The sequence below is a fragment of the Cloeon dipterum genome, chromosome 3 (assembly GCF_949628265.1).
Source record: "Cloeon dipterum chromosome 3, ieCloDipt1.1, whole genome shotgun sequence".
In the NCBI taxonomy this organism is placed as follows: Eukaryota; Metazoa; Arthropoda; class Insecta; order Ephemeroptera; family Baetidae; genus Cloeon; species Cloeon dipterum.
The window spans coordinates 28669821-28687605 of NC_088788.1; the positions used below are offsets into that span (position 1 = coordinate 28669821).

Consider the following 17785-nt stretch of genomic DNA (forward strand, 5'->3'; position numbering starts at 1 on the left):
GATTTACGACTTTCATCTCCATGATGTAATATTGAAACGAAGAATTTCGCACTCTGATGAAAAAAGTGTATTTGAACTAGTTTTGCGGAAATTTTACGACGCCTCTGCCAATGTTTGCATTATTCATTGGCGCGCGCTGCAATCGAATCCACCCTCAAGGATCGAGCTCACATGAAATATGGACTCGTTGCAAGTCAGTAGTGCAGTCCACGCAATTTTCCTTAAGCCGAGCAACGACACGGCGAGCCATTCCCATCAGACCAATTTATCCGCTCATTGCACCAAGCGGCGACACCTTTTTAATTATTAAACAAGCCCCTCGTTGGCCCAAACATCGAATCGTGTTTGCTCAACAGGTTATCTAAAATCTGCTCTCAAGCGCAAACAATTTAGCGATGGTCAAAAAGCAGCGCGATATAGTGGCTTAATCGAGCCAATTTTGCATGTGTAATCAACTCTGCATAAACACTGAGTTGGCCTGAAAACAAAAACGCCATTTTCGGCTTATCTGAAATTTGCCACCCAGCCAGTAATGATTTATACAAGCTTTATTTTTCGACCAATAAACTCGGGGAGCGTCGAACAAACGCAATATCCGTAAATGCGATATTTTCCTCCGCAGCTTGTATTGTGAAATCTCATTTTTCCATTTCATCTGTTGGAGCTTTGCACAGCATTCTCCGCGGCTTTTTCTCCATCGTATAGCATTACTCTGGCTGCAGCTCCTGCCAATGATAGTCCGCCATTCTTTATTTCCAAGTCAAAAGACCAAGTTTTATGCCCTTTTAATTTAATAATAAAAATCCTCGCTTAAAGGAACAGGAAAGTTGGCACCGGCGGAATTCATCGTCTTTCCTCGCACACAAACGCGAGTGAGTGAGTGAGCGGGCGTTTAAATTGAAAAATACCTCTGGCCGCTTCTCAAAAGACAAAGAGAGAGAATGTAGTGCCAAAGCTGCGAGAAAGATGGATAGAACAAAGGCCGTCTTGCGCGTCGGCCACAGAGGCATAGAAAATGATTAAAAAACCAATGCCGAAGAGTGCGGTATTCATGTCAACTCTTTTATATCATTCTAAAACATTCATTTCATAAGCCAAAGTTAAGGTTAAAAAAGTTAGGCAAAATCTTAACTGATATGTCAAACAGGTTGCATGCCTTAGGCTGGAGACAAAGACCTTCTCATTTCTGGTTAGCAACATGATTTAAGACAAGGCATGAGCAATCTCGATAAACAGCAATGATCTTATTGTTATAAAGGAAAAATACATCAAAAGAGAAAAAATGTACTATAATATGCTCGGCAAAATAATCTGAAAATTAGAGCGCCATTGAAATCTACAGACAAGCGGTGGACAAAGGAAGTGATTACGGCTAAGGATAGCAGAGATTAGGATCTGACGATAGGTTAGAAATTCTGTTACCCTGCCATAAGAATTGCATTGCGGAGTAACAGGATTTTCTGATCCAAATCTCTACTATACTCATTGTCAGGAGTGGCCGGCAGACTATGACGTCGTCACTGCTCAAGGAGAGAAAGATAAGAAAATGCGTCAAATTTAACTTGATTGTTGGACTATTTGTTGCAATTTCTTTTGTTGTTTGTGTTATAGTTTTCATGAAAAAAATCAGCAAAAGACCTACCATCAGGGCAACAAAAAAGGTGTCTAAACTCAATTCTAACTAGCTTTTGTGCCTCCCGCTAATATGTCCAGTAGTTGTCATCAAATGCGATAGCTGATTTAAAAATAGTTTTTGTTTTTACCAACTTATATTTTTTCGATGTCCGTTGAAGCCTAAAACTCACACTTCATTATTGATAAATAATTATTGCAAAATGAGTTTAATCTAACTTTCATTATATAATATCAATAAATGTCAAGAAATTAAATAAATATATACTTCAGGCGGCGCGTATTTTGCAAATTACTTCTTTGAAGGTCTTAACTAAATTTATCTGTTTTAAAAATTTACTTATTTTCAGCGTAGTCTTAAGTTTTCGAGGTAAATTTAATGACACAAGGCTACGTGCATGCCGATAGGATGATCGATCATCCGTCCCAGTCTCGAAATGCGCAACGGAAACAAAGCGGCAAGCAAGGAAAGTCGCTTTGCGCTCATTTCCTGCGGTTATCATCAGCACAAAAGTTTGAGGCCGCAATTGAGGAGGTTCCTGCGCCCGCGACGGAGGCAGGGGCCAAGATTGGGCTTGACGCGCGCCAGCCAGCAGCATCCTCCAGCGGCGGCTGGGAAACGATTCTCGGCGGGCGTTGTTTGCGCCGTTCTGGAGAGATGCCGCAGTGCTGGCTGCCTGCCTGGCCTGATTGCGAGCCGAGCTGCTGCTGCTGCCCCCGTGCTCGCCTCCCTGTCCCTGCCTCTCGCTCCCTCACCGCCTGCAGCGCCGCTTGCATAATTGCGCATTATGTCTTTTGTCTGTCTCTCGTTATCGCTAATGGCCAATTATGCTTGCGTGGCCCGCCGATGCAGGTGTCGTTTGCATATTTCGTCGCCAGGCCAGCGTAATGCAAGTAGGCCGCCGTCCGCAAACAACGGCGGCGGCGAGATGTGAGGTGTTATGCACATGGCATGCTTCCAGCAGCACTAAATTACATAACAATGGCTGATGAAATGAATTTATGTAATCCCTTGCAGCGCTCCGTGAATGGCTATCGAGTAAATTTTGCCCGCAGAGGTCAATGGGGTGAAATGGGTTGACAAAAGCGTGCGCAGAATTCATTGAGAGTCTCCCACTTCATCGATGATTTGCAGAAAGAATGTAGCGGAAGAGAGCTTGTACGAATAGTAAAAAAAATTTCAAACTTGAATTACTGGCCGAGTATGACAGCGCCTAAATTAATTGCAAAATTTTCTCTAGTTCTCTTCTCCGTGGTTAATCATTTTAATAACTTTAATCTCATTAGTTCAACAAGTGCAGTGCTCGTTTGTAATCCAGAAGCTATTGCACATAGCAAAGCATAAATAAAGGGGGCAAGCTTCTTTTGTTATTAGCATTATTTGCATAACTGGCAGCTCGAATAAAGAAGAAATTTGCATTTAAAAGCGTCATCTCTTGCGAAATTTTTGGCACGAAGAGTCTTTCTTGGGCCAAGAAAGACCGCCACCCCCGGAGTTTATGGTCGCACGTGCATTACTTCACGCGGCGGCAAAGCTAGATTTCAAGTCAAATTACTCGCGGCTGCGAAAGCAAAACATGAAATTTGCATATTCGCCGAGATGAAAGACCGAGCCTGTGTTTGCTCGACGCGCTCGACTGCAGATCGTCATTAGGCGCCGGCGAGAACAAGAAAATAATGCGTCTGTTCGCACGTTGGCAAGAACCTTGTTGGTGTTGGTGCGACTTTTTATCTCGCCCGGCAGTAGCAAACGTGCAGATGAGTGAGGCTGCAGACTGCTTTACAGACTCACGCGAGTGAAACGTCGTTTCCAGCACTTGGCCCTCGCTAGTTCTCTGCTGCTTGAGCTCGGAAACACCCAGCAGCTTATTTGTTTTTGTACCGGTTTATTTGCTCAATGCGAGATATGCGTGCGCACGACTCGACTTTAGGATATGATTGTTAGCAAAATCAAATCTCACAACATTGTCTCCCTAGACAGTGTGCTTGCGGGAGCAGAAAACTCACATTATCGAGTCTCTCTGTAGGATGCCAGAAATAGAGTTGAGTAAGGTTTCCCAGCCCTCAAAGAAAATTTGTTCAAATGATTTTAAAATTTTTTGAATTTTTGAAACTGACGAGTTAGTCTTCACATCTCTTTTCAACTTTTTTTTTTTTTTGCTCATTTTATCCCTGTCCAAGGACCGGAGGACCGGGAAGGGCGCGCACTGCACTAGCACGAATGCTGAAACCCGGGTCCCAATAACACCGCGAACGGATAACATGGGCGCACCAGGCCGCACAGGGACCCCGCCCACTCAAGGGCCACTACTTGCCTCCGCACCGAGGACTTTTTTTTGAAACGCTAGACATTCGTCCCGTGAAGCCAAATCACGCATGCTGGAAAGGTGCAAACCAGCAAGTAGCGAGTCGGCGCCGGTGCGCCTCCCAGCCCGTTAACCAATTTGAGCAATTCGAGTCACTAAACTAACCACTTTTTGCCATCTCTGACATTGGGTAGCCAGTATTAGATCTCCGAACTGCTCAAATACCTCACATTGCTTTGACACTCCTGAGAGTGCCTTAACAATGCGAGCCACTTCGAAGTGTTTTGTTTTATATAAATCTTTCAAATGCTCTTGACACTGCAAGCGTAGTAATTTTGTCTTGTGAATAATGGCTCGATTTGACAATGGTGAAAATTGAATATGACTTCTTTGGTTCTGGTCCAGTAACAGTTATGGGAACCTGAATGATTTGATTTGACGTGAGTGTTGATTAATTATCAGTTACATAGCGCATAAGCATTGCGCATTGGTTGCCAGATATGTTTGCTTGTTACACTAAATATTAATAATTAAAAGTTATGCTTTTACCCTGACGCCTGGATTTGCTGAGGTCGTAATTAAAACCCGGTTTTTGTAGATCCCCTGTTAGCATAATTTATCGTTAAAGCTAATGCTTGTACATGTTGTTTTTTCTAAATCCCAATAATGGGGGCATAACTCAATATTGCACTATTATTAAACCTCGCGAACATATTAATTGTGCTGCAATCGCTATTTACAACTTTCCAGCTAAAATAATCAAAACCCCGATGACTGCTTTCGTTGTGTAATAATTAATAAAAGTGAAAGAAAAATATCGAACTCTCATACTTTAAAGATTTAAAATTATATTTCATCAAATGTATAACTCACTATTTTTAAGTAATCGCAATGGTGGAAGCGAATTGATCGTTTTAAAGAGCAAAAGTTATAAATCTACGCTCGAGCTTGATCATTTTCCACATCAAGGATCACTTTGGGCAATTATCTAAATGTTAGGTAATGCTTGTTGGAACTTCCCCGAAATCAAGTTTAATTAATTCGTTAATTAGCACAGATTGATTGTTGGCTCTTCCGCACCAAAAACAGCGCTGAATTTCCTGCAATTAACTTAAAAGCCGGTTGTGGCGTCGCCTTTTAAGATCCTCGTATGTGTCGTCATCGCAGGCTTTGTGGCTTGAAATACCGGCTCTCCTTCCCAGCGGTTGTCTTGAAATAGATGCATCAAAGCAGAGCAGCTAACTCCTTTTCCTGATTCACCTGGAGGGCGGATATGTGGATGTTGGCGGTTTTCTGACTTGGCCGCACAAAGCTAGTCTCTCGACGTATTGAGTAGGTAAGAGCCAAGAGCAATCGAAGGCGAGGGATTTGACAAGCGGCTTGTCTAGTAGTTATTCGCGCGTCTGCCGGCCCAATCGATATAGATAGGCCTTGGGGACCGTTCGCGCGAACTCTGAACTTTGCAGGCGACACGCCCGACCGGAGACAAAGAGAAATAAAGGGACCGACCGACCAGAATCCGGCGGGTGCCGTTCCATTCAATTCGTGCGCAGCCTAATTGCCGCCTGATGAATTGCCGACTATCGCACACACACGACTGTTCATTTGTGTGGTCGGTTCATTCGAGTCGACGCCCCCGAACACGCGCAACGCGCTTCTTTTCCGAGCCAATTACCACTAATAGGCGCTTATTTGTGCAGTGATAGGAGAGACAATGGCGAAGCACTAATTTGCTATCTTTTTAATGAAGGAAATCTTAGCTCTGGATTATTACGAAAAACGTCAAGGAAAGATTATTTTACATGACCATAAATAATGCAATATCACAGCGGACAGAGTTTGCTGGCATGCTCGTGCGTTTCAATAATGACACACATGGAGATCTGCATGTATTAAAAATTCCTTATTATGATTGCAAAAGCAGCAAGGATAACTGAACAATTTCGAATTAAATTTAATTTAAAGATCAAACAATCAAGCAAGCCAGTTTAAGACTATAACTGGAAACAGTCAAATCAAATTAGGTTTCCCCTGAAAATTGTAAAAGATTATAAATCGGGCCCTTGATGCAAGAAAAGTCAGGAAAAATTACAGAGAATCATATAAAATTACTAAAATAAATAGATATAACCTATTTTTATCAAAAACTGCATACAATAAATAATTATAGGCATAAAAATTACTGCTTTGATTGGGTTGAAATGAATTTTTAGTTAATGCATTTCACTGTAGCCCCCTCCCCTAAGTAATGGTGAACTTTTTTGCCTTATAACTATACCAGAAATTGTTAGAATATATTGTAGAGTAAAAACTGCTTGTTATGGAATTTAATTATTTGGTGATAACCGACAGTTGAATGCCAAAAAACAATTTCAAACTTGCTGGAAAGTGCTGGAAAGGTTCAACAATAGAGGGCTTTAACAAGACGTTCTAATTTGGAAATAAATAGTTGTATTTCAGAAAGAAAACTTCTCATTTATTTATGCAGTATTTATTTATTCTTCATTGCAACAGACATATTACAGTATTTTAACCAAAAAGCACCGACTTCAAGAAAAACAACTCTTGAAAACTAATAATGTGAGCCACATAATTTCAAAAGAAAGTAAATCGAGTTTGGTAAAAACCACTTCACATAGATTGGCAACATTTTTACGAATCAGGAAACATTAACTTTTCTAAAGCTGTTCTCTGTACAATATTAAATGTGCTTGTTCAGTTGAAATTTTGAGATATTCTGAAAATGGCTCTATTATGTGAGCTTTATTTAAAAAAATAAGTAAATGCAAGTGCGTTTCAAAATTTATATTTTTACAGGGCTGCATCGTTATATGTGCATATCGCAACAGGTATCTCATTCAAAATGAGAAGGGGCCCGTTTGTAAAGCCGTCTTTGTCTTCTGAAATCATTATTGAACCGGGAACTTCAAAAGAACCGTTAGTGTTGTTTCTCACTTGTCAACTGGAAACACGTGTGATAATTAAAACGCGCGCGGCGGCTCCGCAATCGATACGCGCACCATAAATCACAGAAGCATCGTCACCCTATAGCCTCGCGCGCGAAAGAGAGAGCGTCTGAAAATTGATGCCCGAGATTCATATTAATGAGTGCCGAGGACCATTTATCATCCGCAAAGATCGCTTTAGCCAGTCAGGCTCTGTTGCTCCTCCAATCTCCGTGTAACTTTCTTCCAGCTCATCATATGACGAGACAAAATGAGCGCTACGCTCCACAAACAATCTCGTTTCCATTCAACTGTTGCGACGCTGATGAGGACAATAACAAAGGAGCATGTCAGTGAGAGATAATTTGCATCGATTTTCTAACTCGCTCCCATTTCCGAAAATTTACCTCTCAATTAAAAAAGATACTCGTACTATACTAAGGGATGCTACTCAATGCAACGCAGACCATTTAAGCACCTGCAAGAGTACATATAATAACAGTATGCTGCTGTGCCAGATTTTGAGTACTCTTACTTTCAATTGAACAAATTTTGCATGGTTTTAATTTATTTAAGATTATTTGTTTATTAGTAACCGGCATGTAAATTAGCAAACCGCAGTAAGAACAATTGGAGAATGAACTACACTAAAATTTGAAAGGATTTTGAAATGCCACCCCATACGCGTCTATTCAGTTTACAGGCTAATTAAACGTCAAAGAGCTCTGGGATATAATATAGCACAAATTGTTGTGAGCCTTATTACCTACTCTACCGCATGCGGTTAATAAATTTTCATAATCACTATATATATGTACGAGTAGATTTGCTGGCTGTTGGTAATCATTTCGCTTTTCAATTTAAATCAGTATATATTTATATATACTGATTTATTTATAATTTATTTATAAATTATGTTCACGAACCTTGTTCAAATTCATTTAATCGTTCTAAAAAATATTGACTGTCTATAAGGTTGAGGTGCAACCGAGATTACCTCACTTCTGCCGCACGCCGGGGAAGCCGAGAACTGCTGCGCGTGGCCGACTTGAGATTGGCACGAGCTAATTTACGCCAACATGTGCGGGAACCGCTACAAGGTCTATGATATTTTATGGTTTGGAAACTTTTCATATCAGTTTTGATTAAAATGAGCAATAATTCCATTGCAGTTCTGTGGTACTGTGTTAGCATCGATTCAGTTGATATGGCGTTTCAACATTGCAATCAAAAGTTTTGCAGCACAGGGAAAACATTAAATCCCCAGTATACCTGCCCCAATTCCATACAAACACACACTAAATCATTCAATACCAGGAAACAAATTGTACCGTGTTCTCCGGACTTCCTGCTTGTAATCACTCCGGGATTTCAATTGGCAAAAAGCAGGGAATAAAAGTGCCACAAAACTGTAGGCGTGTTAATAAAAGAGGAAGGAAGCATTGGCACAGGGAGGCAGCTGAGAAGGGCACCCAACGGTAAATGGTTGGACGGAAACAAGGTCGATGGGCAGCTACCGCCATTCTGACACACAATCCGCTGCCACCGTCTTTCTAGGTCTCGCGCAATCACTATGATTGCAAGCTCAATAATTTATGACGGTCAATTAAAAGTTGCGCGAGCTGGCTGCAAGATAAGAAGGTAGAATGACCAGGGTGTGATGTCGATGCCGCGCACAGCGACATTCATCGCGATTCTGAGGCTGCTGCGGCCTGATTTACCCAAGCAGACGAGCGTCCGACGGGGGTTTGCGGTGATGCGAATGGGCAATCAAATTAACGTTGGCGTCGAATTAGATTTTAGGGCTGAAAGGGTGGCTCATGGACGAGAACTTGCACAGACTGAGTTTGCAAAGAGCACTCACTCGGAGGTCGTAACTGTTGATATCTGGCTCGGGAAACGAGTGGGAGAAAGTCGTAGATTAGTTAAGACTGCTTTTTATTCTAGCCGTGCAAGCAAAGTGCTTCGAACGAGACAAAGTTTGGTGATTTCTTTGTTTCCTCAGCTCGGGGGAGATAATGTGCAAATGTTTGAGTTGCCAAATCACGCTCCTATATTAATTGAGATCCGAGTCGTGCGTATGAACACACTGTTTACTTTTGTCGAATTGGAACTTTTGTTTATCAAACGGTTGCGTTGAGAGAAAGAGAGGAAATTTCGCGTTCATTAGACAATTGCACAAATTTGAACAGCAGTTTCCAATTAAGCAAACTGGTGGGTACCAGTTTTGATGGATTTGTTCCGTTCTGGAATGCTCAATGTGAGGATGCTCTGATCAAAAAAGTGCGTACCAAATACAAATTAAAAAATAGGGCAAAACCTAAAAAATGTTCTGACAAGGGAACTCTTCGCAATGTTTTAGTTAGTAGGGAATTTTATTTAAGTCGCGATTACCTTTCTACGATCACTAGGTGTTGGAAAACTATGGTGCTCAAAAGTGCAAAGGTGCTCAATTCCTACTGAGATTTAACTTGGAAACTATTTTGAAGCCAGTTTTCCTTCAATTGTGATGATTTTGACAGACTAGGCACTATTTAACAAGTCATATCAGTCGATGTTGTCATTTCTAATATCTAGCAAAGTTAAGATTTGGGCCTGGAAAATCTTGAATGGCTCGAATAGCTTATGAATATTTATAAGCCTCTGCTCGCATCACTTCCCGTGGGATATATCAGCTCACCGAATCCCAATGACACAGCCAAGCGGATATAGCATAGTGTCCGATTGGGCGCAGAGGAGCCCAATGTCACCAATGTGGCCATCTTTCGCCTCTCCGCACCAAGGTCTTTTATAGAAACGCCATACATTTGACCCTAAAGCCGCTGGAAAGGTGCGAAAACCAGCTAGCGGCAAGTTTATGCTGGTGCTAAAAAGGAAAAAAATTGCGTAATTTTGGTTTTGTAAAAAAAGTAATAAAAAGAATTCCAAAAAAATGTACAGATTTCGCTCTGCGATATATTATACAAGATGTCGAGATGTTGAGCCTGGAATTTTAAATTTTTTAAATGCCATTATGGCCCATCGATCAATAATTCGTCTCGTCAGATATTGGAAGACTTCAGCTGTATTTAAAATATTTTTTACATATTATCTGAGGTCAATTTTTTCAAAGCTTCATACATCGCTGAAATCATCGAATCGAAAAGTATTCACTGAAATTGGTTTACATCACGTCACACAGGCTGCTCGAATTTAATCCCAACTGTTTCCTTGTGAGAAGAATTTCATCTAGAAGCAATTTCACTCGAGTTTAAAAGCTAATTTTTACTCATAGAATATGCAACAAAAGCTGTTTGATAGTAACATATGCTCGTTAAATTACGCAAAGGACCCATTAAGGCGAGCGCATTAAATATTAATTTCCAGTTTAACTGATTATTTAATATATCCTTGCCCGCGGCTGTCGCAAAGCGTTTAATTGAATTCGTCTGCTCTCGTTTTACAAGCTCGTTCCGAATCTCATTACACCGGCTCTCGCCTGGCTTTTCACGGGCCATTATGCACTCTCTTGATTGACGTTAACTTGCCGCTCTCGCCTAATAAAACTAGCAGCCGAGTATCGAAATATTAACCTTCCGCGGAGGGTGCTTGTCCCCGATCTCGCCCGCGGTGCCCGACTGACACACCCGCGTTCGGATCACCGATCTGCAAATCTAATAAAAAGCACAAATGCGTGCAAAATGATGAGCCGAGATCGATTTTTGTCATCGGTGCTGCTGCTATCAACGCGTGCAGCCGACGATTCCGATCCATCCGTGGCGGTGTGTACGGCTGGCTGCGTCGTCAGCTGCCGCCGCACGCGTCCGCCTCAGACACTAACGTGGTCCTGCGCACCGACGCCTGGTGGTGCGCACGAGCCTGCAAAATCAAATTATTTTTGCAATTTATCTTGCCTGGGGATTTCACTCTCATCGGAATGTAGACAAAGGCTTTGATTTTCTTGGCAGTAGTCACTCTCAATCCTGAAAAAATTTAGCTAAGGTTAAAAAAGTTATTTTTCCTATAATAAACGCGAACATTCGTCTAGTTTGCGAAACGATAGTATCTATGTTAAAGGAGTTATGATATTTTTAATGCCCATAAAAGAGGGAAATTTTATAATATATAGTAACCTTTTCTAAAACTTTTTGATGGAAGAAAAATATGACTATCAATAAGCAAAAATATCATAGTGCTTATGCTGTGCTGAAATTAAAAAAGCCCAATAACAGATAACACCTTTAGTGCAGCGAATTTCTAGATATAATCTTAAAATGTGTTGCTTTTTACTCAAGCTGCATAAGAGAGCAGGTGCAAGCTCTTCAAACAAAAAATTGTTCGTAAATTCGAAACTTCAAAAATTCGGATTGTATTTGCTTCCATATTTCAATTTTATCAATCATTCAAACTCTAATTACATTTTTATTTAACTTTAGAACATTCAAAAATAAATACAGAGTTATGTTTAAATATCAGAGAAATTCGGCTCCAAAGATTGCAAGCTGATTAAGCGGATGCATTGTTTCCTATCGCAAATCATGATTCATTTTTCCAGAGAGAAAATTTAACACAAAAACCGTTCACCGTTGAACTGGAAGAATTAATATCTAGAAGAAACCGAGCAAAACATTTTTTTAATTTTGGAAAATTTCGGAATTTAGTTGTTATTGAATCCCATAAGTCGATTATTGCACATTGTAAGGGAAAATTGTTGCTTGATTCCACAAATAATTATTCAATCAACCTCAAACTAGCGTAAGGGTAGAAGATACGTGGACCCAACATTAGGCCAGATATTCTACCCCGTCATAGGAATTAACTTTGTGGGCAACAGGATTGTTGAATCCTTAGGCTGGAGGGATAAAAATGCAAAATGTTGTTTGCTGCTGCCCTTTCAAGGTCCTCTTGAAATTCAATCATGTTGATTTTCATCAAAAGTCTAAAATTTCGCGACAAAAACCAATTGGAATTCCTGGACCTCCAATTTTCATACAAGCTGGATGTTTCCCGAAAACGCTAAAGAGCGGAATGCTCCCAGCCCGATATTTGTAGCGATGAAGCGTCGCCTTCCTCAAAGCATCGTTACGACGACGGCATCCTAACAAAAAAAATAATATTCACAGCCTCTCGATCAGCCCAAATGGACGGCACGTGTAGTAAGTAGCCCACTCTCAGCCAGCAGCGCAGTTGCGAATTTCGCGAGCGCAACACCACTCAGCGGGACAACACGACGCTTTTCACTTAGTTAATCGAATTGGTTCCCCTCCGGTGACCATTGACCGAAATGAGTGCGAGGCTGCCTTGTTTTCAAAAGGAAGTCGAAGCCGCAGTTTCGCACTATTTCAATTTGCCCAAAGGCAGTCACTTGAGGTTGGCGGAAATATTCAAGTTATTTCGTCACTCGGCGCGTGCCAAACGTAATTTAGTTGTACTGTACACAAGAAAGTGGGTGCGCACAACGTATGCGCGCGTCTGCTTACAATAAATTTACGCCGCACGATAGAGGTTTCCTTCTTTGTAAGTTGAGGTTCGAGATATTTTTTGGCTATTGATGAATTTCATTTCATATGAGAAGTTGGCAAGAGAAGTTGAGAGTGTATAAAATGTCAAAGACCACAAAGACCAAATTTGTGAGAAATTAGTTTACTTTTTAGTGTAAAATTACACTCGGACCTCGTCCTTGTTTCATATTTCAGTGGTCTCGACTCTTTTTTATTTCGACTCCTATCGTGAGGGGTTCCGTCACTTAGCAACCAGAACCAAAAAGTACGGGTATCATTTTACACAGCAACTGTCCCTCCCTTCAGTTTGAACACCCTCTATAGCTAAGTTCTATCCAATCCTATCAAATATTACAAACCCAAAAGCTATTAAAAAATGTACGAAGGATTGACAAGGCGTTACTGCAAAGACGTGCAAAAAGATACACGAAATTAATGTGGTCATGTGCCGCACTAAAATTAATGTAATCTCATCAAAATTATACCACAAGAACTGCTCGCATATATAGAAGAACTTAATAATGCTCAAGTTGAATAATATATGTGAATTAAATTGTTCATTTACTCGAAGCCTTTTCGCTCCTCTCCCATTCACCTGGACAAACTATCTATAAATTTGACCTTATCGAACTCGAAGGCCCATAAAAAGGATTTGCGCTAGCCAAACCTCTCACCTCGTCGATTAGCCGACTCACCACCAAATCAACCGACAAAACCCCTCGAGCCGATCAAAGGAATGCCGGGTAAAAAGTTTGATCGGGCCCGTTTGTCGCGTCACTTGCGCCGCATCAATCACGCCCCTCAACAGGCCTCTCGAGCAATTTTTGCCCAGTATGTGCCTGCGTGTATATTTTGGCGCCGAAAGAAGTCCAAGTCGGCTAATCGGGCATGACTGCGGGAGCGTATAGGGCCGCTTGGCGTCGCCATGGAAACAGCTGGGGCCTGTCGGTTGGGCTTGTGCTGCTGTGGCACACATTCGCATCGGGCCCGCGAGGGGCGCATGCCTACGATCGGGACCGGGGGTGCCGAGCGCAAGGGTTGGGTCTTTCGTCTCTTTCGGGCTGGCTGCCAAAGTGCCGCTGTCTCTCTTTCTCTCTCTGTCCTTCCTCCTCCTTTCTCTGTTGGCCGAGCATGCCGACCTCATGAGTTCGCCAGCAGTCGTCCTTCTTCTCTTCGGCCGCCGCCGCAGGTCATTCACTCTTTTCGCTGTGTCCTCCCTTGCGTTCTGGCCTAAATGTGTGCCCGTCCACCACCTGCGCCCGACACTCTCGTTGTTGTTGTCCTCTGTTTGTTCATACTGTGTTACCCCCTTCAATTTAGATGTTGTGCGAATGCGTCTTTTCCAAGACCCAGTGCGACCGAGTGCATGCGTTCCGCAGCTTCACTGCAGTGGTTCATGATGGTTGTTTGGTGTTATTGTTGTTGTTCTAATTACTGTTAGAGTTTTAGCTTGAGGAAAGAAGCTGTTACTTCTAAATAAATTCAATCGTATTTTTTTAATAAACAAATAGTCCCATATAGTTACCTTGGATTTCTGTGGTTTGATTTAGGTCAACTGACATTTAGGTGTTGTTTGCTCTGATCGATTGGTAGATGTGTGTTTGAATGGTTAACAGATGGTTACTCATAAGAACAATGGAGAGACTGTGTGAAAGGCAGGATATCCGAAACTAATCGTACTCGCGACGACAGAGACATTTTTTACGTGGAGGAATTAAAAAAAAAACAAGATAAAAATCAACAAAGCAAATTTAATATTTTGTTGAAGTAAGGTTAAGTCCCAAATATTTACTGCTTAGTATTCGAAAATTTCGCTGATAGACAGAGGAGAAAAGTCAAAATGCGCGATTCCCTTTTTCACGCGATATTTTAGCGTATAGAGCGTTCAAACAGGCACTCATGCAAAATGTAAATGTGTATCGAAGCGTTTGCCGCACACGCCGCTTTTTCACTTCCTTGTACAAACACATTACATGAAATCATCGGGAAAGGCGGGGACAAATTCGTCCTAGAAAGTCGGCGAGTGAAACTGTGCCGCCGAGCAGCTCTATCGCGCGGGTTGCAGCTCATTCCATTTCAATGCATCAAAGACAGAGAAGTAATATTATGCAAAAAAAGAACTTAGAGTCCGCAAAGAGTCTAGTAAAATTAAAATAGAAATAAAATGCGTGCTATTTTAGTGATACTTTAGATTAAATCTCAAGTTGGTATTTTTCCAACACTGGAAATTAATATTTTCTTTAGAATTCAGTAAGGAAAAGCCTGATTTAATACTGCTGCTTTCCGCGAGGAGTGATGAAGGAAAATTTTCATGTTTATATTTGTAATCAGCGATTTGATTTGAATATTGTTATAGCACTGTCCAGAGTATTTGATTATATAGTATGTGAAAATCAGGAGACCTCAACGAGCTATGCGTGATTCCACTCGATAAACAAGGTTCTGCAAGCATAATTTGTTTAGAAATTCGCAGAAAGCATTTTGCACAACAATCGGCACGAGAGCCGTATTGGATTTTCCGGCGCAAATGGAATGCAAATCGAGTTCCTCGCGATCGAATTTATTTCAATGGAAGTAGGCAAGCGGAGAGCAGACGGAGCAGGTATAATTAATATTCAGCTCGCAAACCGAGAGACCAAATCCACCTACACATTACTTGCGCGGCTGCGTGTGTATTTATTTTGCTCACACCGGAGGCACCGGCTGCTCTTGATGTTGTTGCTAGCTGCACGTTGGACCGGCCGGAGAGAGAGAGAGAAAGCGATGTCTGTGAACCGGGAGATAGCGCGGCGTATCAGTTGTCGAGCAGCTTGCAGGTTGCTGTGCTGCCCCAGTCAGCACACTTGCCGAATTCGGCACGTGTAATTAATTCAATCATTTCGGTGGCTTAAGTATTTCGGCGTAATTGAATCGAAAGTCAGCGAGCGGAACGCTTTTAAATTTGCATCTAAACTGCCAACGGGCTGAGAAGCAACTCGCGTTTCCTCCCGAGTGTGGAGAAAGTTTTGATGGTGTTTCATCGCGGATATCTTAATGTTGCCAGCATTTACCACGAGTGAGAGAATTTGCCAATCGATCTGGAATGCTTGTGCAAACAGTTCATGTAGTCTGCCGTGTAGTAATTATTCTTCGTTGTAATACGCTCAAGCAAAAAGCGCCATCTTTGTTTACCTGGATGTTAATTACTTCAATTAAAATTTAATTTAAAACGCGCTGGCACAGGGACTGTGTTTGTAAACCAGTAATTAACACTGCTAAAACTGATATGATAATTCACAAAACTCCTAAATGACTAAAAACTTAAAAGTTTTCGCATGTCTGCAAGCGTGAAAAGTGTTTTGAAACCATTAACATCACTTTCTCTAGAACACTCCGGCACTGAAATTGAGCCTTCGTCAGCTATAGTCTCAGTGGGATGCACAGCATTGTATGTTTAGAAACAAATTGTTGTTTTCACAAGGCGACATCTTCAAAATATAAAACCAAGGTTGTATAAATGTTTTGCTTTTCTAGGAGCGTCAATATCCAAGAATAGCTCGACTGGAGCCGGCAACTTGCATTATTGACTCAAAATGCTTGGCTGGCTATTCCTGCTACTATTCCAATGACAAAATAATAAAAAATCTTGCAGTTTCTTTCAAAATTCGAAGAGTATTAAATTCAATCAAGTATGGAAGTGAATTTTCTTGAAATTTATTGAATGGATCGAGTCACACCGATGGCATTTGATTAAACTTAGAAGAAAGAGCTGCTATTTAGTTACTTCACTTAGTTCAATAAGTTGCGAAGGGGAATAGAGTCAACAAAATGGGCCGAAACGGAGCTGTTTGCCATTGGGTTCGATTCCGAGAATCATTACTTTCCTGTTTTTTAGTCAAATGTAAAAAACCTTCACTTTCAGGATGCCATTCAAAGTGAGCACCAAAAATACGCTAAATATAAGAAAAATATTTATGAGAATAAATTTTAAAATCTAAGTCTCACATTATAAACATGCCTGAAAATAACAATAATCATTCGGAACACAGTTTTCCATCAACCGTCTCTGATTCCGTGCATATCATGTGAATCAGTGGAACGCCCTGAATCTATTGTAGGGTTTTTTTTAAATATCTATTGACTATGCAACAGCATCCTGCACGTGAATTTTCAACTGTCCCATTTTAGTGTTTCATTGCGCTTTGTTTTCCTCATCAGCTGTGCACTGCCACAGAATTATCAGATTGGCCGCGGTTGCAGAGACAAACTGGCGTCAGTCCTTGTGCACGTGTACGCTGGATGTAAATGCGCACTGGGGCTTATGGGCAAACACACGTTGACCTGGGCGGGTGGGACGATCGCCGAGTGCGCACGCGATAAACAGCGAGTGCAGGGCCAGCCTGCCCGAGCGGGCAGTCAACAAGGGATTGTCCAGCCGGCCGTAAATAAGCTGGATCGGCCGTAAACGAGTGAGCCCGTTTTATTGCCCATTTTTCCGCCATATCGTGTGTTTAACCTACTTATGACACGTTCGCATCCCCAAACAAAAGCACCTGCGGGCTGCTCCTTCTGTTTTAGGCACCTCTAATTTTAATTTTTATGGAATACCAATTAAAAATTAATATACACAAGGCTGTGAAGTTTCATATAAAACTATGGAATTGGTATGTTTGAGTGGGTAAAGACAGTATATGTATTTTTATCAAATTTTTTTAAAATGCCGCAAGTGGCAATCAACATAAAACTAAAAAAAAACTTCAATAAACTTTTCATTTGACCCGAGGATATTCGTTGGAAACCACTTAACTACCCAAAATATTTTCCGAACCGAGTTTTTATAAACGCATGTTATGCTTATTCGCATACGCAAACAAGGAAAATACGCGTGGCACCCTCGTCAGCCTCGAAATATCAATTCAGTCATTGAGTTGAACATGTATCACTATCTGCGACTCTTTTTTGATCAAGGCTGTTGATTGTATGAACGGTGCGCGAGGGTAGGTTGAAATGAAATGATGCCTGGCGCCAGATAAAAGGCGAGAAGCAAAAGTCAGCTATTCTTTCGATTCTACTGCTGCTGCTATTAGCGAAAGGGAAGTGAAATTGACTGTCGTGCACTACTGGCGGCCGGTATAGTAGTTGCTTTCATTGTTTGTTAAATGGCGTTGGACGCATTAACGTAAAAGCCTGCTTTTTCAGTAATCGAACCATCAGTGGAGAGTTACGTCTGTAATTTGAACAACAGGGAGCAATTCAAGAAAAATGCCGATCAAATTGGCAAGCAATCGATTATGTATTATCCACCGCCCGCTGTTTGTTTGGTCGTTTTCATGCGGCAGATGAAATTCATTTTTCATCTGAATGAAAACATAAATTGGCATACATTCAATTCGCAGACGCGAATGTCAAATTTAATCCAATTTTACGCGTTGGCATTATTTTG

General features: G+C 41.3%; 1 protein-coding gene across 2 annotated transcripts in view; it reads left to right on the forward strand.

Annotated features, from left to right (window-relative positions):
- The window catches only part of Nmdar2 (NMDA receptor 2), a 78473-nt gene that overhangs the window by 21196 nt on the left and 39492 nt on the right, over window positions 1–17785 (forward strand). The window contains exon 1 of one of the 2 annotated variants that reach the window (XM_065485107.1): window positions 13396–13552. The exons of the other annotated variant lie outside the window; for it this stretch is intronic. The gene's annotated coding sequence lies outside the window, so the exon portion shown is untranslated. Of the gene's footprint in view, window positions 1–13395; window positions 13553–17785 lie in introns of those variants that run through there. 2 annotated transcript variants of the gene reach the window in all.